This window comes from Sprattus sprattus, assembly GCF_963457725.1.
Source record: "Sprattus sprattus genome assembly, chromosome: 6".
Taxonomy (NCBI): Eukaryota; Metazoa; Chordata; class Actinopteri; order Clupeiformes; family Clupeidae; genus Sprattus; species Sprattus sprattus.
In genome coordinates, this window is record NC_137925.1 from 34,779,540 (window position 1) to 34,803,797 (window position 24,258).

Here is a 24,258-nt window from a genome sequence, read left to right on the forward strand (position 1 = left end):
ACAGCCAAGGGGGTCTCCGACTCTCTCCGTCTCTTTAAGAAAAGTTAGAAAAAAGCGTTTGTCTCCGACCAGCTCTCCGACGGCTCTCCGACGGGTCGGATGGGCGGCAACACCTGGGTGAAGGTGTTACCAAGGCGTGCCAAGGCGTGCCAAAGTGTCCCTCTACGACCAAATCGGAGAGAATCGTAGAAGTATAAAAATGCCTTTAGGCAGGAAGAAACCTTGAGCAGAACCACGGCACATAAGGGGGGACCCATCTGCTTGAGGTCGGCCGGGTGGAGACAGGAAGGTGGGACGGGGGGAAGGGGGGAAGGGGAAGGGTAGTGTGGCAGAAGGGGAAAGGAAGCAACTGGGGCAATACACAGCCAGCATTTGGTCACTGGACATATGTGTACATACATCTGGTGGTAAATACATGATACAGACAAGACCAGATTACTGTGGCAATAGGGTTACTGTTACAGGGGTAGGGGATGTAGGGACAGAGAAACATTTCGGTGGAGGCAATAATGTATATTGTACATAAATGCTAGCATAGGGTATTGGGTAGAGTAGGTGTACGGCAATGCAGTGGCAGTGGGTGCGGTTGGCCGAGGGTTTCTCTAGGTAGACCAGGTAGAGAGACTACGTGCAGAGTGGTGGGGGTGGGGAGGGAAAGTTCCACATCCATCAGCGATTGGAACACGCCTGGCTCCGGGGAGGCAGTGGACCTTGCAGGGGCCGCTTGTTGAAGGGGGGGGTGTGGACATCTCGGACCATGGAGCTGCCGATGACCAGGGTGGGGGTCGTCACATCCAGCGGGAGAAGTCGTCAAGGGGATGATGACTGAGTTGAGGGCCCAGGATGGGGAGCAGGGCGGCGTGGGCGATGCTGGTGTTGCTCTGGAGCCGGTCTGCAGGGGCGTTTCGGGGCGGGCTGAGGAAGGGAGTGATCAGGTCCAGGAGGCTCCTCCTGATCCATCTAACAAACAGGAAATGACGAATCAGTCTGCAGGTCTGTCAGTCGGGAATCAGCACGAACAAACACACAGATGAATCATTTCACCAACCAGGGACGTGTCACCTGTGTGTCGGTTTGCCTGTTGCATATTGCAATACTTAGATATGTTTAGTTTTTCTGGCATTGAACATTTTGTTTTTTGTTGTGATCTGTTTGCCGGGGCCGTACATGCATCCACTCGGCAAACAGGAAACACATTTGATGTTGCGGTACTAAATTACAAGTAGTAACTTAATTTGTTTTTTGTTGTGATCTGTTTGCCGGGGCCGTACATGCATCCACTCGGCAAACAGGAAACACATTTGATGTTGCGGTACTAAATTACAAGTAGTAATTTAATTTGTTTTTTGTTGTGATCTGTTTGCCGGGGCCGTACATGCATCCACTCGGCAAACAGGAAACACATTTGATGTTGCGGTACTAAATTACAAGTAGTAATTTAATTTGTTTTTTGTTGTGATCTGTTTGCCGGGGCCGTACATGCATCCACTCGGCAAACAGGAAACACATATGATGTTGCGGTACTAAATTACAAGTAGTAATTTAATTTGTTTTTTGTTGTGATCTGTTTGCCGGGGCCGTACATGCATCCACTCGGCAAACAGGAAACACATTTGATGTTGCGGTACTAAATGCAAGTAATATTTGAATTTGTGTTCGGATATGTCTGGGTGACTGGTACAGCAGGTGATTGGTTTGTTGGCGCGGTTACTTTTGGCTATATGATGCACTAAAGAGGAATGTCTTAAGTCTTGATTTGAATATAGGCATGGTGTCTGCAGCTCTGATGGAGGCAGGGAGATTGTTCCAGAGGAGAGGGGCTTGGTAGCTAAATGCTCTCCCTCCTATTGTGGTCTTTGATATTCTTGGAATTACCAGGAGGCCTGCACTCTGGGAACGGAGCAGCCTTGGAGGGCAATAGGGGACGACTAATTCCTTAAGGTAGTTTGGAGCCAGATCGTTTAGGGCTTTATATGTTAGTAGGAGTACTTTGAAGTCGATTCTACTTTTAACGGGGAGCCAGTGCAAAGAAGCGAGTACCGGTGAGATGTGTTCATATTTTTTAGTTCTGGTGAGTGTACGAGCAGCAGCGTTCTGTATAAGTTGGAGGCTCTTTATTGTGTTGATGCTGCATCCGGACAGGAGAGCATTACAATAATCGAGGCGGGAAGTAATAAATGCGTGGATTAGTTTTTCTGCATCTTGGAGGGATAGGACCTTTCTAATTTTGGCAATATTGCGTAAATGAAAAAATGATGTCTTTGAGATCTGTTTTATGTGTGAGTCAAGTAGGAGGTCTTGGTTGATAATTACACCAAGGTTTTTGATGTTAGTGTTGGGTGTTGGGAAGCCATTGAGTGTGGGTAAATGGGTAGATAGTGTAGTTCTCAGTTGATCGGGGCCTACAAGCATAACCTCAGTTTTATCAGAGTTGAGGAGCAGGAAGTTGCTAGTCATCCAAGATTTTACATCATGGAGGCAAGCTTCTATCTTGGGTAGATGTACAATTTCATCAGGTTTCATTGATAGGTAGAGTTGGGTGTCGTCAGCATAGCAATGGAAGTTAATGCCATGTTTCCTTATGACAGCACCTAAGGGTAGCATATAGAGGGAAAAAAGCAGTGGTCCAAGGACAGAGCCTTGTGGGACACCGTAGCTTACTCTGGTGTGATTTGACGACTTCTCATGGACATGAACAAATTGATGGCGATCAGAGAGGTAAGATCTAAACCAAGATAGGGCACAACCTTTGATGCCAACGTGATGTTCAAGTCTCTGTAACAGGATCAGATGATCTATAGTGTCGAAAGCAGCACTAAGGTCTAGGAGAACTAGTATTGAGGTGCACCCATGATCAGATGCGATTAGTAGGTCATTTAAGACTTTGACTAAGGCCGTTTCAGTACTGTGGTGGGCCCTAAAACCGGATTGGAGGGTTTCTTCAATTTTATTTTGATGTAGAAAAGAAGTATGTCGCTTAGCAACTAGTTTTTCAAGTATTTTTGACAAAAAAGGAAGGTTAGATATGGGTCTATAGTTAGCGAGATTATCGGGATCAAGGTTAGGTTTTTTAAGAGATGGTTTTATCACTGCTATTTTGAAAGATTGTGGGACGTAGCCTGAGATAAGTGAGTTATTCATTACATTGAGCAGTGTCTCACTTAGTAAGGGAAGTGCATGTTTAAGTAATTTTGTGGGGATAGGATCTAGTAGGCACGTTGATGATTTAGATGAGAGGATCAAGGAGTTTAATTCAGGGAGGTCGGTGGGTGCGAAGAATTCAAAGATAGCACCCGGTTGAAGTGGTGTTACCTTGGCGCATGTTGGAAGGGGTGTAGGGTCACAGAGGGGGAGGAAGCTTTGGATTTGTTCTCTTATTTTAAGGATTTTATTATTGAAAAAGGTCATGAAATCATTACCACTAAAGATGATGGGAACCGAATGTTCGATTGTGTTGTGGTTTTTTGTTAGCCTAGAAATAGTGTTAAATAAGAACTTTGGGTTGTTTTTATTACTATCAATCAATGAAGAATAGTAAGCTGATTTCGCCTCAGAGAGTACACGTTTATATCTTAGGAGACTATCCTTCCATGCCATGAGAAATACCTCAAGTTTGGTGGAGTACCATTTTTTTTCTAGTTTTCGTGTGGTTCGTTTGAGTGCACGAGTCTGATCAGTGTACCATGGGGCTAGTTTTTTCAGTTTTCTTAATCTCTTTTTCAGTGGTGCAACAGCGTCGAGGGTTGAATGCAACGCATGCGTGACGCCTTCAGTAAATAGGTCGATATAAGGTGGGGAAGTGCATATGCCATTTACTTTGCCAGCGGTAGGAGCTGAAGTGAGGGCGACGGGTAGTTTTGATATAAATTCCGCAGTAGTCCTGTCGGATAGACAACGGCTGTAGAAGTGTGTAATTTCCGATGTTGGACGGAGTTCTAATTTCATATTAAATGTAATTAGGTGGTGGTCCGAGAGGGTAGTATTTTGGGGTAGAGCTATAGGGTGGTCAATTTCTAGGCCATGTGTTAATACAAGGTCAATGGTGTGATTATGGTAGTGAGTTGGTGTGTTTACATGCTGTGAGAACCCGATAGAGTCTATCAGTGATTGGAATGCAATTGTAAGGCTATTATTTTCATTATCCATGTGGATATTAAAATCTCCCACTATCAGGATTTTATCCGAATTAACAATCAGGGTGGATAGGAAATCGGAAAATTCGGATAAGAATTCAGTGTAGGGACCTGGTGGTCTATATAGTGTCACAAGAGTGACCGGGTTAGTGGCTTTTGAGTTGGGATGCATAAGATGAAGTACGAGGACTTCAAATGATGCAAATTTAAATTTAGGTCTTGGGGAAATGCATAGATTAGCGAGGGAAATTGTAGCAACTCCACCTCCACGTCCAGTGCTGCGGGGGATGTGGCAGTTAACATGGCTTGGAGGTGTAGATTCATTTAAGGCAATGAATTCATCTGGTTTTAGCCAGGTTTCAGTTAGGAAAAGTATTTGGATGTTGTTGTCTGTTATCAACTCATTGATAAGTGCACCTTTTGATGTTAGGGACCGAATGTTAATAAGGCCCAGCTTTAATATTGTGCAAGTTTCATTTTGTGCTGATAAGGTTTGTATCTTTATTAGGTTATCCTGATTAATGCTTCTTCTAGTGTGAGTTGCGCTGGGCTTATATATTCTGGGTATGCATACCGTTTGTATGTGGTGTAATATGGGCAGAGAATGTACTGGTGCAGCAGGAGTTAGTGTGGGGTAATAGGTCTGCCTTCTAGCTCTAGTTATTGGTTGTCAGAAGTACGTTTGGACTAGGTGGTGTTTTAAGTTTTGAGAAAGGAGACTAGCACCCTCTTTAGAGGGGTGGATGCCATCCTTCTGTAATAGCCCTGGCTTCCTCCAAAAAGTAGGCCAGTTATTTATGAAATCCACGTCGTTGCGTGAGCACCATTCTGCTAGCCAGATATTAAGTGCCGATAGTCTACTGTACATTTCGTCGCCGCGGTTGATAGGCATTAGACATTGAAGACAAGAATATTTCAAAATTGAACACAATTACATTTTAACATTCTCGCTACATCACTACATCACACACACACACACACACACACATGCGGAAGCATGTCACTCCCCTGCTCACTACACAGCCCCCACCTGGATGGTCAATTGTCCCCAACGACCCAGGCATTCAACAAAAAGTGTCTCAAGTGCTGAGGAACCAAGTGTGCCCCTGGAGGGCTTTGGTGGCGTGTGGCAAAAGGACAGGGGCATCAGTGTGTCAGTGTCTTCTCCCCTGTCTGGGCAAGCAAAGAGTCCATAGGGTGCAAGCCGGTCTCTGTGATTGGGGACTGCATACATCTCTGGCCCGTTAATAAAGTAATCCATGGCCATGAGAACGTATGGGTTTCCGTTGGTCGGTGGCCTAGGACGTCCACAGCCATATGCTCCATGGATGGCCCCACCTGGTACTGTTACGGCGGGCAAGGGAGGGCCGGATCAGCCGCTTCTTAGCAGTGCAGGAGTCACACCAGTGTCCCACCCCAACTGAGCTGTGGACCTGCTAGAGGATTCTGCCAGTACTGCCAATACAGCAAATAGAGGGCCTTGGTCACAGGATCCAGTGCTGAGATGGTGGCCAAAGGTGGTGGTTGGCCCGCTCCCACCCAGGTCTGGACCCAGAAGAGGACTGGGTCCTGGCTCTGGTCATGATACTGCTGCTGGGGATCGCTGAACTCCCATCTGCTGTTGTCGCTGGCTGTTGCCTCTGCCGCTGAAGCCTGGGGACTGCAGTGACTGCTGCCCGCTGCTGCTGAAGAGGAGAGGTGTCATCCCCGCTCAGAGTGGCAGCCCACAGAGGGCCCCCACTGGGCTCCCTGCATTCCGGCCCTCGCTAAGCTGACAGTGTTGGCCCTGCTCCTCCTCACATAACTGTCATCGGGACAGAGTATCTGCAGCATCTGCATTGGCGTGGTGATGGCCAGCCCGGAGGTGAATCTCAAAGTCGCATTTCCGCAGGGTCTCTAGCCATCGAGCCACTTGCCCCTTCAGCTATTTAAAGTTGAGAAGCATGATCAGTGCGCAGCAAGAATCGCCTTTCGTAGAGGTAGGCGAATCCCCAGGATGACAGCTAGCAACCTTCAGCAGGTTACATAGAAGTTCTTTCCAGTCAGCGGAGAGAGAGGCTACATATTTAGATGATGACCTGATCACCGTGCTCCCCATCTTAAGACAGCACCTCACTGAAACCCATGTTGATGGTGTCAGTGTCTAGGATGATGTCGCTGTGGATCTGGAAACGCCAGCACCGGGGCCTCAGTGAGCGCTGGAGTCAATCAAAGGTAGCGGTGTGAGTGGGCATTCATAACATGTCCTTTGATCTACCACCATCTACTTCCAAATTGCCTCAAAAATAAAGGAATTATACCTGGACCTGAGTGGAGTTTTGTTTACAGTGGACTTTCTTAAAGCCACAGGTAATGATGATTGAATTCAAATAAATTCAATTTTATTTATATAGCGCCAGAACAATACAATTTTCTCAAGGCACTTTACTGAGCCCAGAGCCCAGAGCCTTGACCCCCTAAGTGCAAGCACAATGGCAGTAAGGGCAAGGAAAGACTCCAATGTTTTTAGCATGTGAATAGAACAACTATGGGTGGGTGTTTTCTCTGTCCTACTGGTACTGTTACCGAGAGCTGTCCATACCTGAATATTTCACTTTATTTTGGTGGCCTACTTATCAAAAGGTAATTGCAATTGACAGTATATTAAGCCTTTGAGGTTAATGACAAATCTATTATCGCGTTGGTGTAATAATGCGTTGGTGTGATAATGTGATGTGAAGATTCCAGATGAGATGGGGGTTAAATAAGTCACAGGAGGTTTGGCTTGTGTTTGCTCTAGCCCAGTGGTTCACAACTTGTGCTGTTTGCTATGGCAGCAGTAGGCCTACCCCCCTCACTCATGCGTGCTGATGATTCTTCAGATTAAACGTTTAGTATCTAACACAACAGGTTATTATATGAAAATCATTTCATGAACTCCCCTTTAATATAAAGACATTCAGCCATTTATCCATGTTTTCTAGGTAGTTGGTGTGCGCGATGTTTAGACATTCGTGAACGTGACTTCTTCATCAAAGTAGTATAACAGTTGACACCTGCCGGGGGAAACTAGTTGCTGTGCGCACATACTATTTTAGCAATCGACTTCTGAAATTATTTGGAATATTTTCTTATAATTTTGGAAATAAATAGTTATCCCCAATCATTCCATGCACCCGCTGCAAGCTATTCAAGTACTCCTAAGATTACCCCAAGCGCACTCCCGGTTTTGAACCACTGGTCTAGCAAATCATGAAACATTTACTGGAGCCAAATTTAGCACTAATTAAAGAGCCACTAAAGTGTGTACAGGTTTCTTAATCTCGTGTTTATCGTAGTTTCCCATTTTTAAATACCCCATATGTATAATACACAGAGTGTGTCTATATTATGACTGTAATAAACACAGTTGTAATTATCATTTTAACCACAAGGAAGAGCTAGAGAATAAGAAATCGAAATTTGTGTTGCTGTGTAAAACGCATTGTGGATGACAAACAGGTCAAAATAGCAGTGATTCTAATATTTATATTGAATATTTCATTGGTCTAATAAGACAATTATTTAAAATCGCCTTACCACCTCTATACAATATTAGTTTGGTTTAACCACTGGTTTCCACAGACGTTTTATGTCATTCAGCATGCTTGGTCGGTAGTAAAGCAGGGTTACAGCGCTACTCCATGCCTTGTCACATAAATCAGAAGCACACTGTCACAGCTGGGGTGTTGAAGCCCTTGGGCGAAGTCGTTAAGATAATAACACAGTCAGTCAGCACGCCTGAGAAGCCATCTGATTCAGTGTGGCTTTTAGATTACTAAAACTTGATGTCACATAGCACAATTTGAGAGTTTAATGGCACACAAAAAAAAAAAAAAAACACGTTTTGCATGAAGACTTTGACCAGACCCTGCACAACTGTAAACTCTGTAGCAATCTTTGGCAGTTAATATCTATCCTAGATTGCCTCTGAAACCATTAAAATTATACCTCCTACTATCCATCGCAGCATGCATTTAGCACTCAGTTCTCTTCCCTCTCAACACTTGTTCTCTTGTACTGCGGATAAGGGAGGGGTGCATTAAGGGGGCGTGTCTGTGTGGGGTAGCCCCAGCCTAGTGGCACAGCGAGGCTTGGTCTCAGGCTTATTTATGAAAAAGAGGGGGTTATAAATAGTGCAATGGGATACGGCGTGGCTCGGGGTCTCAGGGTCAGCGGCTGTGAATCCTTGGAGGTGGAGAGAGGAGATGGCTGGCGTCGCCTTAGGAGGGTCTGTGATGAGAGGTACTGAAAGGGCATGGGGAAGGCGATCCAGTCATAACTCATGCCGCGCAGCACACCCCCATTCAGGTGCCACTGCAGTCCGCTGCCACCGCCCCCCTTCTCTTTTTAACGTCTTTGTTAGACCTCCTCGGAAGTGGGGTAGAGGTATGTGCCGTGTTCATTCCCTGAGGCCTGTTCTGGTCCTGTTACAGGGTTCAAGGGCACCAGACTGCTGTAGGTAGTATCTCCAGTGCTCTACTCTGGATATTACTGTTACTCCCCCCCACACTATATCATGGAACCTCTTTTCTGTTGTAAAATAGTTACATATAGTGCTGTATTATGGTATGCAAGTGATTTAATTGTATTGTGGTATGCAAGTGATTTAATCAACATGTACTGTTTATCAGCAAATTAATTCCATTTTCCTCCTGAAATGTTCCATATGTTTTACTAGTTCAAGACAACACGTTAAGGGTTTATGCCAGTACAGGCTAAATCTCTCATATGACTTTCAGTGTGATGATTGTAAGGCGTGAAATGTTAGAGTGCTGCTTCTGATGCCGTTTTTTTTGCCTCAAATGCATTGCATTGCTCACACTACTGAAAGCAAACTTCACTTTGTTTGTCACACATGTTAAGCAGCTTATCTTTATGTCACCACTTCCATGCAGTTGTTATGTAACTCTGTGCCAGCAATAAAATGACCAGCTAAAGACAATAGAAATACTGAACGGGATTTATGTCAATGCATATGCTCCAAAACGTCTGTACCAAGAAGAAACATCACCTTCTGCTAAACTTAGATTGTGTCCATATAACTTAGATTGTAGATTGTGTCCATATAGCTTAGATTGTGTCCATATAGCTTAGATTGTGTCCATATAATTCGACATTATTCCTGAATGAATACAAGTAAAAATCTCCTTGGTCTGTTTCTCCTATTAACATGGATCCAGTATCTGGTGGAGCACATCTTCTCCACCAGTGAGTCCATGATGAATGTCTGCACTGAAAATAGCCCTCCTTGGATAATGGAACAGCTATTAATGTGCCAGTGCCTATACTGAGGGGCCCCCAGGCAAAATGGATTACTCCGCCAGGCATCCACTGAGGAGCTCACTAGTGCCACTAATAACCTCCGCTGATAGACTCAGTCCCTCCCATCTGCCTTGATTTAATGCTGATTACCCAGCCTCCACGGCTGGCTCCTCTGTCCCGATTGGCTGACGCACCCATGCTTAAGCTCGGGCGGCTTATAGTATTTGTAAAACGTGAGACACAAAGACCACTTTTGTCTTGGTGTGTGTGTGTGTGTGGCTTGGCATGTGCTCTAGTGTTTACCTGCACCTCGGCGGGGCGGTGGTGAGGGCGTGGTGTTTGCCGCCACCTGGGCGGATGCTCTAGGAAACCCTGGTAGAGCGCCCCCCCCTGACTGACCTGGCGCACTGACACGGGCACGGGCGCACACAGCATCACAGAGAGCCGTTAATGGACTATTCCCACGTCCTCTGGGAAACTGCCTGTGCTGTTGAAGGGTAAATGCAGAGGAAAGGAGGACAGTGAGAGGGTGTGAGGGAGAGAGAGAGCGAGAGAGAAGTAGGGAGGGAGGGAGGGAGGGAGTGGAGGAGAGAGCAGGGGAGGCGACACAGATTGGATTGCAGTCTTGCGAGAGAGAGGATCAGTGCCAGCGCATCACTTAAGGTGGCGGAGCAGGCGCTGGTCGCTGGATGACATACGTTGCTTAGATACCGTCAGGGGCGGCTCTCACATGCAGACAGAATGACCTGGGAATGATACCTTCGCCAAGGAGAGCCCGGGCGCAGCACATCCAGTCTATCACAGAGACGCTGAATACATTCCCATGAACACTGTACCTGCCTGCAGTACCACAGGACGGCCCTCATGTGAAGGTAAGCAAGCCCATTTCTGTGCATTTGTGTGTTGTACAATATGTCTGTGCATTGCTGTGTTCAACGCACCGGATATCAGATTGATTATTCACTCAAAGAGCATTTGTGTGCATTTTTGCCTCTGCGGTGCCTCTTTACATTATTCAGTCATCCTACCACACACTATATAGTACTTATGTAATGATAAAGGCATTAATGGCTTTGGTTAATCATGTTGGTAATTGCAGTAGACAACACTGCAGAGACTTAGAGTTCAAAATAAGACCTCTAGAATAAATAGCTCTAGAATAATGAACTTTAGAATTTTAAGAGCGGAACTGCAAACTGCCACTGTAACAGAACAGTAGTAAACAATGTCTTTGTGTGTGTGTGTGTGTGTGTGTGTGTGTGTGTGTGTGTGTGTGTGTGTGTGTGTGTGTGTGTGTGTGTGTGCGCGCGCTTTATATGTGTATATGTGGGGGGTTTAGTGTTTGTGCTTTAGGAAGGTTATGTTTTATGATACTCAGTCAAATTGAATCATTTGCATTGGATTGAATGATGTCATTGTGTAGTTTTTAACCTTGAATGCATTCCAGCATTCTGGTACAGCATGTTCAACGTGTGACACCTACATCACATAATATACAATATCTACTACATATAGGAAACAATGCATTCCCTGCCAGAATGATCAATAAGGTTTATTATTTGTTTGTTTGTTTGTTTATTTGTACCCTTTTTCCATTTTCTTCCATCTGATTCGGTGCCATTATCCATAGTTGACTTGGCTTGAGTGGTTCTTCATCCATACATTGATTTATTAAGAACACACTTAATGAAACGCTCCCTGTTTATCCCCTCCCCCTCCCCCGCCCCTGCACACCATGCCGACACACTGACAGGGGGGACAGTGGGGGGGTGTGGGGGGTGTGTGGGGGGGGGGGGGGGGGGATCAGGCAGCCAGCGCCGGGTGGGAGCCACTGAGAGTGAGTGACACTGCCAGGGAGTGTCATGCTGAGACCGTCATCAGGGGATATTAGTAGGACCCTTCCACCCAGCTGAGCCGGCTTTTGCACCCTGAAGACCAGCCTGTGTGGGGCTGGTGCCAGGCCGGCGCCGCCGATGCCAATTCTGTCACGTGTCTTGGGCCTCATTTGGCCTTTGGATCTGTGACATGTAAGCCTTTGTCTGCACGTATGCTGCGACGCTGCATATAGATGCATGAAGAGTGCATGGAGTTGTAGTTTAGTACGTACCTGTGGTGTAGCACCGTTTGAGTACTTTTCCTCGCATACTTCATGAGTACATTCTCCTTTGCCTGTTCTGTCAAGATCACAGAGTGAGCTTTTGGGTTGCAGACAGAAGGTCCTTTTGTGTTTCCTTAATGATTTTCAGCAGAGGTGGCACACAAATGAACCAGAGTGGGTGATGAAATGGACGGGAAAGTGAATCGTGAAATAACTTTGAGACTGATGATAAAAGTAAACTGAGTAGACTATTGTGTAGCCCTGTTTGAAACAGTGAACTCTTCAAACAAAGTCACCTTCAGAATTAAAAACTCTCTAATAACCTGATTAGATCTTCATACCTAGACAGGGGGACAGGACATGTGACACGTTGGAATGTAGCTCTGTGGTATTTTGCTTACAGTTGCCGTGTGTGGTTATGTAAGAGCAATCACAAACGCTGCTTGTACCATACAGCTAAGTGTATTCACTCACAGTGAAGTTGCCTTGCAGATGCCAAGCCACACCAGAATTTAAATATCTACAATGAATGTCCTCTAACTAGTTTTATTTTTTCTTGTTTGCTGTTTAATTAATGTCACTGATCTTCCTTGCATCATTGTAACTAGTTGTCTGGTTGATCCGTCTTTTTGGCACACGAAAGCCAAACTGACCCCGTGGAGGGCTCCCATTTTCTGAGTGAGTTTGTTAATCCATTTAAACCCTTATTCCCCTGTCCATCTTACATAATGGCACTTCACTTAGCCAACACAGAGGCAGGTTTGACTGCATTGCATTATAATGAAGAAGTGGCACTACAGGATGACAAACTGCAGACTATAAGATGAACATACAAACACCTTGTTTTCGATGTGGCATAGAAACTAGTGAAGGAAAATAGTTGGCTAGTCACATCGTCCATGTAAACAGGTGCATAGAGCTGTGTGTGTGTGTGTGTGTGTGTGTGTGTGTGTGTGTGTGTGTGTGTGTGTGTGTGTGTGTGTGTGTGTGTGTGTGTGTGTGTGAGTAGGTTATCCTCAGGCAGCAGTGTGAACTCCACTGGATCACCTTACTTTTGCCTTGGAGTGGCATTCTGTACCAGCGAGGTATTTTCAGTAACCTGAAAGTCCACATTGCGTAGCTTAGAGTGTGCCTTTGCATGAGGTCTGGGATTTACTGTAGACACTTTGTTCAATCAGATTGAATACACTAAAGCCACACATCATTTTAAAAGATCGTATTTGAAGTGAAATGTTGTCATCCACTTGTTTGGGAACTAGCGCACTTTCACCTCATTCAGGTTGGTGAATGTACAGTGTTTTCCATCTTAAACCTTTTGTGTTTAGAGACTTTTCATGGAGACTAGGAAAAAGAATGACACAACCAAAAGCAAACCACTTTCTGAATGAAGCAAACAAACAAAAGAAAACAAAAGAATGAGAGAGAGAGTCTCCAGGTGGACCCCAAGGCCACAAAGGTGCGCCGCCATGACGACGTCTCATCGAAACCCTAGCCACCACCGGCTAGAGTAACAGGAGATTTCCCTGGCTCTGGTTTCCTGTTCGCTTGCTGGAGTTCGGCACAGCCACTAGGGCCATTGTGTGTGACTCCACAGCCAGGTATGACCTGCTTTTCCCAGCCCATGACTTTGGAGTCACCCCCACCCCCCCGACCCCACACCCCCCAGTCATTGTGCAGCAGGGCAGATTCCTGTTACAGGAATAGTGGGTGTGTGAGCAGCACAACAATGGGACAGGGGTAAGAAGCCAGGGGGAAGGGGACGGAGGGGACAGAGGCTCTTCTGTCTGGAGGTAAGGCAATCCTGAAGGGGGGTCCCTTGGCGTTTACAGACCCGCCGACGCAAAAAAGGGAACAGGGTGGGTGGTGAGGTGTGTGTTTGGGGGGGATGTTGGGAAGGGAACACTCCACCACTGTTGGTCAAAGAGGCCTTTCTCACGTAATTCTGTGCAGGAACAATGGTAGGAATCTGGTAGGAAGGGGGGGGGGAGAAAGCCAGTGAGTTAATGCTGCTACCTTGCTGCATGCAGATTCCTTTCGCCTTGGCTCCTAGTTGGCATGCCAGGGGATGACTAATGGACTAGCAGCCAGCCAATCCCAGTTGGACCCCCTCCAGGTAACCCATGCTGGCGGTAGCAGAGGCATTTGAGCTACAAATTGCACATTTTATTACTCTAATTAAGGCAGATGTTTTACTCTGATCCCACACATCCGAGTGAAAATCACACCCCTCTGCCAGTGACATATTGCTTGTAAACACACCCCAGGATGGTGGTGGGAGAGAGGGGAAGAACACAAATGATCCTTTAGAATAATGGATGTCACAACAGCCTTAGCATTCTCCATCGATCGCAGCTCTCCTTTCAGTGAGCGAGAGGATCAATTCACTTCACACTTAATTGTAGGTGTGATGGACAAAAGAGCTGCACAGGGGAGAGTTATGACCTCATTGGCAAGGCATCTTAATGATTAAGTATGGGCAGTTGGTCACAATAGTGTGGCCTTCACGTTGTTTGGCATGCACTCCCACTCCAGTATTTAAACAGTGGTTATCAGCTACAGGTTGAGGGTGGATTTGTTGGCAGAGAGAGAGGCAGGATGAACCCAGGAAGAAGTCCTTTGGGTTTTAATAGGTAATATGTTTGGTCAATGAATGGCATAGTGTTGTGCATTTGCATAAATAACCAATCCACAGTTTATAAATAAATAAACACACCCTCTCTCTCAGTCACTCACAATCACACACAAACACACACACACACACACACACAAGCAGACACACACACACACACACACACACACACACACACACACACACACACACACACACACACACACACACACATACACACACACACACACACACACACACACATACACTCAGTGAAATTAGTGTCCTCAGGTACAGTCACTCGTCCAAACGGTTACAAGAAGTATGACCATTAATCAACCTTTGCATTACAGTACAAATCCAGATAAATGAGTCAGCTGATGATTTAATATATTGTTTAAGACCTGTCTGTTTATAGTGAGTGAGTACTTTACTGCTTCTTGGAACTGTTTCTCAAAGGTCACTGAAGAGAGGGATAAGTCTGCTCCATGTGACAGTGTGAATTATGGATGGTTCAACAAATAAATTGTGAAAAATTAATTTTCCTCCTCTCACTCCAGAAAAGCCTTTTATTCCTTCTTGTTTTTTTCCTTGCCTATTCAGTGTTGAGAAATGTAAATCCTATCGGGTGAAGTATTTCCCAACGCACACTGCTTTTGGAAATCACATGCTCTGCCTCGGTGCCCCTGCACCGTTTTGCCCTGTGAGTTTGTGTCAGAGACTGTAAATGTGATCCTGGCAGCCACTGAAGTCCCATTTCCCCCTGAACAGCCTGCTGGCTTGTATTTAACAGAGTATCATACATATTATTTATTGTATTTTATTTTCTCTCATTTTATTATCTTTGTTTGATATTTGTTTTCTAGTTTTATGGAGGTCTGTAAGAACCTCCCGTGTTCTACTTGTCCAACAGGGGGCAATATCAATCGCTACTCAGATGCATACAGTGGCTGAGGCATGTTTGCTTTCCTGTACAGTTCCTGGATCAGTCGTGCTCTTTGTGGAAGTGAAGGTGTTGCACATGTAGCTGAAGCTGTTAGACATCAGTTTTGACTGGAAACACAGTATTGGGTAACACTTTATTTGGATAGTCCACCTACGGAGACTTTACAGATGGTTTGCTTAAATTTAAATTCAGTCTTTCTAATTGTTCTCTAAACATAAACCATAACCAAACCCAATCCCTAACCCTTATCTTAACCATACATTGTATATAAAAAGAGTTTCAACAGATTTATTTCTAACCTGAGCATCTGTGGATCCAATGTGTGACCCAATGTTGTTGTAGCACTAGACTGCAGTTGTTCTTATAGTTGTGAATTATATAGAGTATATGTCTAGACCCTGATTCTCCGGACCCTCTGCAGATGGTAAGAATGTTTGTTTTGAGCAGTTTTCAAGTGACTAACCAAACAAATCATCTCAAGGTGAAACGGTTCATGCTCCAGTTATGAACACTCCATATGTAGTCAAGCCACATAGTCAAGTACACACAGTGAGCACAAGAGGAAGTTGATATTAAAGTATTTTAGTAAAAAAAACACACACAAAGCTATTCCCTATACATGTATTAAATGTGTATCTGTAAGATGTGAGAGAAACTACTTTTTCTAGCTTCGCAATGTCTTCATTAATTCATATGAAGTGTCACTGATCTTTTAGCAGAAGGAACGAGATTGCTGAATGACAGCCACAAATATTTTTGGAACATGAAAAAGATTAATATCGTTGGAATGTCAGACATCTTGGGCATGCAATAAAGCTTTTCAGCTTGATTTAATGTACTGGGCAAATATTTGATGGCAGCAAAAGCCACAGTGAGAGAAGCCTGGAAGAGAATAGAGAGACATACAGAAAAATAAGAAAGAAACAAAAGCGAGAGAGAAAGCAAGAGAGAACAGTTTGGCATGTAAACTGCATTTTCCCATCAGTGGTGTCTGTCATAGATTTTTCTTACCAAACCAATTGACGATATGGCGGTCGATAACTCAGCTGAATTGTCATTGATGTGGCCAGCCCCACCAGTGCATTTCTGACAGTGATATATGGATCATGACCCCATGCTATAGCCATTGCTCTTCATGAGAGAAACCACTACACCAAATACATACTCACAAAGTTTCAAAACTCATTGCATACCGTATTGTGGAAACACACAAGAAAATAGTCCAGCTCTTCACAGGTATGACCATTTCACATACATTATATTGCTTCCTCCTACTCTTGAAAATACTGTATATCATTTCCCAAGCACATAGGAAAGAGCTCCGTTTGCACTCTCTCCTACAACTACAGCCAACCATGTTTCATCACGCTATGCCAGTGAATGCTAATATTTTTTCTTCTGCTTGTATTCATGCCCACATCTCCTGTTGAGCAGAGTGCAGCAGTGGTGCATCCTGTTTGGTTTTCTTGAGTGTTTTTTTTTTCATGGTGTCTTGCTTGTTGCTGTTTTCTGTCATTGATGAAAGGAAAGCTTGGACTTCTGTGACAGTGTGAAGTGGACAAGGGCACAACCAGAGGCTGCCCGCAGTCTGTCACTCGGCCAAACCAGGCCACCAGAAGTGATAGACTGAATTGCACCCAGCCAGTGAAATACAGGGCTGCTTGACTACATGGCTCAGTATCTATGGTTCCTTTTTAAAATCAGGCATTATAATTAAATGTTGCTATTGTGTGTTAATGTGTCATGTGCTACAGAGCATCTTTTGTTTTATTTGATCACGTATCACATGCGCACAGTCACTGAATAGTCTGTAAACAAAGGTTGTTTTGAACTTTTTCTTATCTTGCTCTTCCAAATCTCCAGGGTGTGATGTTGCCCTCTTTGGTGACAAAGCAGAGGGAGTGATAGAGCTCACAGCACACCAGTTAAATTTAGATGTGTGGCCGAGAGGTCTGTCAGGCATGGCAACGCTAGCAAAGATAAAAACAAACAACCAAAGTGGTGGTCTTGAGAAATACAAGTGGATTGTCAGTGTATGTATATAGACTCACAATGAACAAGTGTTCAGGATACAACACTATTCTGTTTTGCAATGTTAATAAATTATACTCAACATAAAAATAAAAATAATAAAAACACATTTATGTAGTTGTATGCTACTCCTGTAACTTCACCTCCATTTTCGCTATGTAATTCCTATTTTTAAAAAGTCATTTTGAAGACATTTGGTGACATTGTAGGCCTATTTGGTGAAAACAAAACAGCGGCATTATAGAAAACTATACCTATAGCCTAACAGAAACATTTTTTTGCTGATTATTCTTGGACGGTTATACAGGCAGCATCCGGTACCCTGCATATGTAATAAATGTATCAAATTGATTTGCTATTTCTAAAATGTCCCTCGGGATTAATAAAGTATCTATCTATCTATCTATCTATCTATCTATCTATTCCATGGGAAAAACCTGCACCATGCTGCTGGTTTCAGTTCCTCAAGCACAATGTTCTTCATCCAATTTACATGCGTTTCTTCATTCATACAGTTTGTCCTTTCATGATTCAAACACTGGTTGATAACAAAACGTTAACCCGCAGGGAAACATTCCTGTGTAAATATGCCACAAGGGAGGACTCCTGCGCACGCTATTCATCACCACCTCTGGCACATGATAGGCCATGCCTTTCTGTTGGCTGTTTCCATGACTACTAAAACCGGCGTTGAACCAATGAGGTCTCGCCGATAGCGTTGAAACCAATACCGATTTCCATCGAGGGACTGCGAGGTGCGCATGACACTGCGTTATTATTTGTTTTACAGAGACATTATTTCATCCTGAACGTGAGAATTGGATTTGGTGTAGGGATGTGAGGGGCTACGGCTGAAACTCGTTATGGCTCTGTTTCCAAACGTGCGTAGCAAACCATACAAAATCCTAACGTGATTTGGACACGTCTGTACCGCAAGTTGCTTTGTGGAGCGGACGGATGTGGTTGCATTCAATTCAGCATGAATATGGTTTGAACTCCGCGCTAGAGCAGGCGACAGAGGTGCTGCTCAATTGCATGTTACTGCGCTGAATCATAGTCTAGACTACACTTTACAAACAGGTGTGGGTCATGCTACTGCTTTTACCAACCCACACCTCAGCTTCTATTACACCAATTTACGCTCGGGAATAGCAGAAATCTTCTTGAAGACCCATAGTGTGCTGTGCCACTTGTGGGATTGCTGGCTGGTAAGCAAGTTCGTCTTCCTATACAGCCTACAGCAGATGTGTGAAATATTGAAACATTAATTCGACAAAGCGTTAAAACAGGGGATCAGCTCACTGGAGTAGGTTACATTGTCGCATTGACACATTGTTTTATGTATTGTTAGGCTACTTGTAATTGCTACACAATTTTCTTGTTTTTGTGCTTTTAACGTCTGTTGGTTCATTTTAGCACGTTCCATTAACGTGCTGTTGGGTTTGACCAAGTGAAACCAACTGCGCAAACAGCCGACTGCGTCGCTCTCTGGGCTACTAGTAATATTGACATAATAGGTGACTGCTGCAGCCGGACCACTCACTGTCGTGTTTTGCACTAGGCTAGTTGTTTCTTTAATGATTTACATAGAGTTTTAGTAACCACATAGCCAATGTATGGCCACACATGTTCGCGCATCTCTTAAAATCTAGGAAAAGAACGGCCTCACAAAATTATCCCATTCTAGGGTAGACCCAACTGTTCTGCATATAGCTGAATTTGCTGCTGTGACAATTCGTCAGTTATGTGGGAATGACCTTCTAAAACAACATTATTTGCTGATATTTTGCTAATACTTCATTCACAGACCTGAAGTGTATATAAATCTAAATGGTAGTTATTTGTGAGATAGATATTTAGCCCTTAATGATGTCTGAGGAGATATGGCTTGGTACTGTGGTGCATTATGAAAGATCTTGTGGAGAGGCATCATTGTAGTCAGCCTCATTGATGCATCTGTCAGGAGTGAGTTACAGACATGTTTGTGTCTCTGGAACTAAGGTCATAGGGGTCGTTGGATTCTGATGCAGGGAATCTATAAAGCAGGTAAATTACGACAAGCCTTGTGCAGACCCTTGAGCCGAGGAGGAATCTCTTTTTTCTAAGGAACCATGCCAATGACATGTAATGATGTTTCATTCGGCATAGATTAATTGTTTTACATGAAAACTAAAAATTGTGCTTTAGAGGACTTTTATTCCAACTTCTGTGGTATGATGCTGGCCTCGACAGGGATCTCCACTCGCTGTGTCATATGTTGTGGAAGATATAACTGGTCGTATGTTGTGGCTGATATGAATGTGCATGTTAAACTCTAACCATGCCATGAGGTGGTGACTCACATACAATACAGATGGAGAGGGACAGTATCTTTGTTCAAAGCTCTCATTTCAAATGGGGTTTTCTTTTTTGACTGACTGAAATTCATTATTTACCTTTATTCCCCTCTCAGTTTCTTAGTGAGTTATACTGTATACGCTACGTCAGACCATTCTAGCATCATCTCACACTATTGCAATCTGTTTTTAATCCAGCTAAATCAACAGCGACTCTAAGTCTTTGTTGACATATTTCACCTAAATCAGTATTGTATAGACAACAGATGGCAAACAGGTTCATGGTCATCTAATGTAATTAAAAAGAAATTGCTTTGTAACCAGATTGGCTTATGAATTAGTGGGAAATACTGGCAAACATTCCTCCCAACACATGATCTTGTCAGTCTTTCATATTCAGCAATAAGGTCTTCCTCTACCTCTGGGGACATCCTCAACGCCGCTTTTAAAATGGGTCAAACCCTGGACACAAAGCGAGTCAATGTGCGCCGGCTCTCGGGTCCTGGTGAAGGGGCACTTGACAGATTAAAGGGGGAAAAGTGGGTGACAGCAGGGAGATCAAGGTCAGTGGAAATGGAGCAGGGGGATAACATAAGTGGCACGGGGCTTTGAAGGTTGCGTTGAGGAATGGGGAGTCTGCGTTTAATCTGAATATTTGAATATGAAGTCATTTGTGACGGGAAAGGAGGATGAATTGAAAAATGGGAGTAGCGGTTCTTTGTGAATGTCAATGAGCCAGTAAGGTAGATGTTTAAAAGTGGATAAAACTGTGTAAGGGGGTGGGGGAGCACACGTCATATAAATGCAGGATTTTTGTCAAGGAAAAGAAAAAGGTACACAATGATGACAAGATCTGTGACAAGATCTGTGTCCTTTTTTTATTTTTAGCAGTTGTCCATGTCTGCCCAACTGGACCCGGGGCGGGCACTCCCATCAGGGTTTGTTTTGTCATCTCAGGAAGAACAGATGCATAACCTTCCTGAGTTTTTATGACATCCAAAAATAAAGTCAGGACATTTGGGTTGGTTGGGTTTCTCAGCCAAAGTACTCACAGTTTCTGTCAATTTCAGCACATATTGAAAACCCATTGACTGTTGGAATTTTTGTTGGGGGGTTTTCTTTCCTGTCTTGATTACTACCCCAAAGTATCTTGAGGGCTTAGGGTGGCGTAATGGAGGAGCCATCCTTGGCATGAGCGTATGAGTGATGTTAGCTTTAACGGGTGGTGTTCTTTGGCTCCTGTTCGTGCTGACACCTCCCTTGGCACATTCCTTGAACCCCCTCAGTGACCCCCCGGAGAGCCCCTTCTCCACCCTTTGAAATGGTGCTTGGGTCACGTGGCACCCTTGACGTCATCTTCTGGTTTATTTCCTCTCTGTCTCATCTCATCAGAAGATGTTGCCTAGCTAGTGCTTAAGTCAATGTCAATCACATGGTTGCTGTTTTTGCAATTACGGTGCAACTGAATGGTATGCAAATACGTTATCATTAAATGCATCCAGTGATTGCATATAATCAGAAATAATGCTACTAATTGCATCAACAATCTTTCCTGGAAGTCTGTCTTCTCTGTCCTGAATTCCCCCTTCATCATCTCTCCTCATGATTACTGAGGTGTGTATGAATGGACAGGCAGTGAGTGGCAAGGTAATTTGTCTTTACAGTCTTGCAGGGTGATGTCGGCCTCACTGTCTTCTTGTTCCTAAACTGTGGCACTTCAACTGACAGATGATCGCTGTCAACGGTATTGGACTTCAGGAAGGGAGGACAAAAAATAATTCGTCTTACAAAAGGCATCCTTGACATCTTTAACTGCAAAGTCACAAGCAGCGGCAGTGATGCTTGCGTGCTGTTACATGAATAGATCCTTTTAAAAAAAGTCTTAAGTGAAGACGTATCATGCACAAGTGTGCGTTTGGACTGCGTGTGATAGAGTGCCTTCAAGGCGTTGTGTTTTTTCCCATTTTGGCCAGGGCTGAACATGAGCAGTGAAACGAGAGAGGTCTGGCGCCACTGAAAGTTACCTGCTCAGGGTTCCCTTTAAAGGTTTTCTCGAGGTACCTCACCTCACCAGGGGGTATGCCACCCCCCATGCCCACCCAAAACACAGACACAGCTCCTCTTCACCCACATAGCTGGAATGCCTGCACCCTCCACAGAGTTGCCCCTCCACAAAGTTACTCCATATGTTGTCACTTTTTCCCCGGGAGGCAGGGAGTCACTTTCCAGCCCCCCGTAGACAAGCACGTCTGCATCTGAAAATAACTCCGACCCACACTGGCTCGCAGGGGCAGGGGGCTCGCTTCTTACTTCCTCCAGTCTTCTGGACCTTAGATCCTAAAGCACAGTTGAGACCAGCAGGCAAGAGAGGAGGGGAGAGAGTGAGAGTGAGAGAGAGAGAGAGAGAGAGAGAGAGAGAGAGAGGAGGAAGGTAGAAGAAGAAGGGTTGATTTGGTGATTATTCCTACAGACGTCTGACTCCTCAAATACGTAGCCCAGCTTGTCCTTCATGCTCGGTAAGGATTTGTGTTTTCTCTGCTTTTCATGCCTGCCGTGTCCCATGTAGCCATGCTGGGATCCTGCAGGGTATTCGTATCACATCTGATGACCATTTTATCACTTTTACTGTCATGATTATGCAGGCTGTCACTGGGGTGATGAAATTCACATAGCCTGTTGGAAGCCAGCAGGCAGAGTTGAAAACCTGACATGATAGGATAGCAAGATATCTTGTTTGTGCTTTAAGCAGTAGCTTGACTAGCTTATCTCCAGATGCATTGTGTGGCATTGGCTTGCTTGCTTGGAAAATAACATTTGCAGGAAAGGTTTATAATGCACTGTAATGGGTTGTATAAGGAGCGTAATTGAGGTGGAAGCATGAGCGACGCCTGGATAGCAGTGGAGTCCTTAAACAGATCAGCTCCAGGTCTAGCCAAGATGCACTCAAAACAACTGCTGTGTTTTTCTGTTTTTGTTTTTGGGTGTGGGTAGGGGGGTGGGGGGGCAGTTGGATGAGTGTTCTTAGCTCTAAGGTTACTTTGACTGCTAACGGTGTTAGCACAGACACACTTCACTGACCACAAGAGGAGAGGTACAACGAGGGAGGCAAAGTCAAAGTCGAAGTGGACGTTGCTGAAATGGGCTGTGTGGATTTGTGATCTGTGGTGGCTGGGGTCCGTTGTGATCCCTGACGAGGCTCAAGAGACAGAGAGAGAGAGAGAGAGAGGGCCAGCGGAGCTGAAACGGCATCCCTGACGGAGACGGAGACACGGAGGATTACCATAGAAAGTAATGGCTACGAGGTGATGACATAGCCACTGCTGGAAGGGCATACTTGGTTAGGGGGTTAAGATCTGAGATGTCTCAAAGGACGAGCGGCAAAGCACATGACTTATACCTCAACTTACTCAAGAAAGGGCTTTCAGGTTATACTCTATAAGAGCACGTTGAACTGTTCAAGTTTTCCTTAGCTTGTTAAATATCTGTAGGCTACGTTATGTTTGTGCCCCGATGTTTCTAACAAGTTGTTGTCGGGCCATTACATCAGTGTTTGAGGCTTTGACACTCATTGTGCGTCTTGTAGTGCCATTACTTTAAGCGTACGGCAATGACACTCAGTAATGGTCACTGAAATATTCAAGTGAAAATCTATTATGCTGTGAGAAGATAATGTAGCTGAATGAAGAAAGGCAGTGATCAATGCCAGTATTCAGCTTGTTCTAGACAGCTCGAAGGTCACGATGCACTCAATATCCGTACAGAAAATCCTCCAATATGTGGAATCCGAATCAGCTCTGTTTTCTGCAAGAAGTGTGCATAGAATCATTAATATTCAGAAATGGCGTAATTGGTTTGTGGAATATAATGTCCACATTGATCAAATGCCCGTCATAATATGGCGAGTAATTAGAAAGCTGTTTTGGTGCTTCAGCATTTTCTCGCCCAAGCTGTGTGCTTTAACGGGGCTGCTGGGTCGTTCTCCGAGTTTATTGGTTTTCAAATAGATACCACCAGAAAACAGCTTTTTGTGCATTTTCAGTGACACATACTTGATAGCTTTTTTAGAAAAGATCTCATTAATCTTGAGAAATTTTTCATGGTTATAATTTCTTTCAAAGCAGAAAAGGACTCACAGTGATGTAGCGTGAAAGGATTGCGTGATTTGAGTTTTACACCAGAGCAGACAAATTTGAAAGGAAAAACAATATATTTGATATTTGGCCATTTGCAGTAATAAATGCTCTAAGAAGTAAGCTAAATGAGTTCATCAGCTTTTTGTGTGTGTGCGTGTGAGAGAGCGCGAGAGAGAGAGAGAATGTGTGTGTGGTGTGAAGATGGAATTGTAGCCCATAACCTTAGCGTGAACCTTTAAACAACAATTGACATGGATGCTCAGGAGGTGACGTTCCTTTCATGCCAGGGCCATTAGAGAAGTCAGACAGGCCTTAATTCAGGCTGGGGGGGGGGGGGGGATGGGTGACCGACCACAAAACCACACAAGCCTTCAAAAGTTCCCTAGCTGGAGGCAGTCAGGCTGGCAGGCGCTCACTCTATGCCCCCCTTCCCCACCCCTTGCCTCCGTGTGGGCTAGCATGACTGGAGTATTTTTAACTTTGTACAATAAAGGAGTGCCTAATCTCTGTTTCCTGTAACTTAACCCATGCTCATGTTTTAGCCTGGCTAACTGAGAAGATGGATTAAACAAAAAGTAGCAGAAAGACAAATTTCATCAGTTGTCTGGCAGATGGCGGGTTACACTGTATTGTTGCGCTCTCGTGGTCATTTTAACAGGTTTGTTTTGTGGCTTTCCTGTCACTGCTGTG

The 24,258-nt window shown here is 44.5% G+C and overlaps 1 protein-coding gene across 3 annotated transcripts in view; it reads left to right on the forward strand.

Annotated features, from left to right (window-relative positions):
- Window positions 1–18,019: 18,019 nt before the first annotated feature.
- sorbs2b (sorbin and SH3 domain containing 2b) overlaps window positions 18,020–24,258 on the forward strand; it is a 49,651-nt gene continuing 43,412 nt past the window's right edge. For 2 of the 3 annotated variants that reach the window (XM_080840188.1, XM_080840189.1), the window contains exon 1: window positions 21,799–21,951. The gene's annotated coding sequence lies outside the window, so the exon portion shown is untranslated. Of the gene's footprint in view, window positions 18,308–21,798; window positions 21,952–24,258 lie in introns of those variants that run through there. The other variant, XM_080840187.1, reaches the window with a different exon arrangement.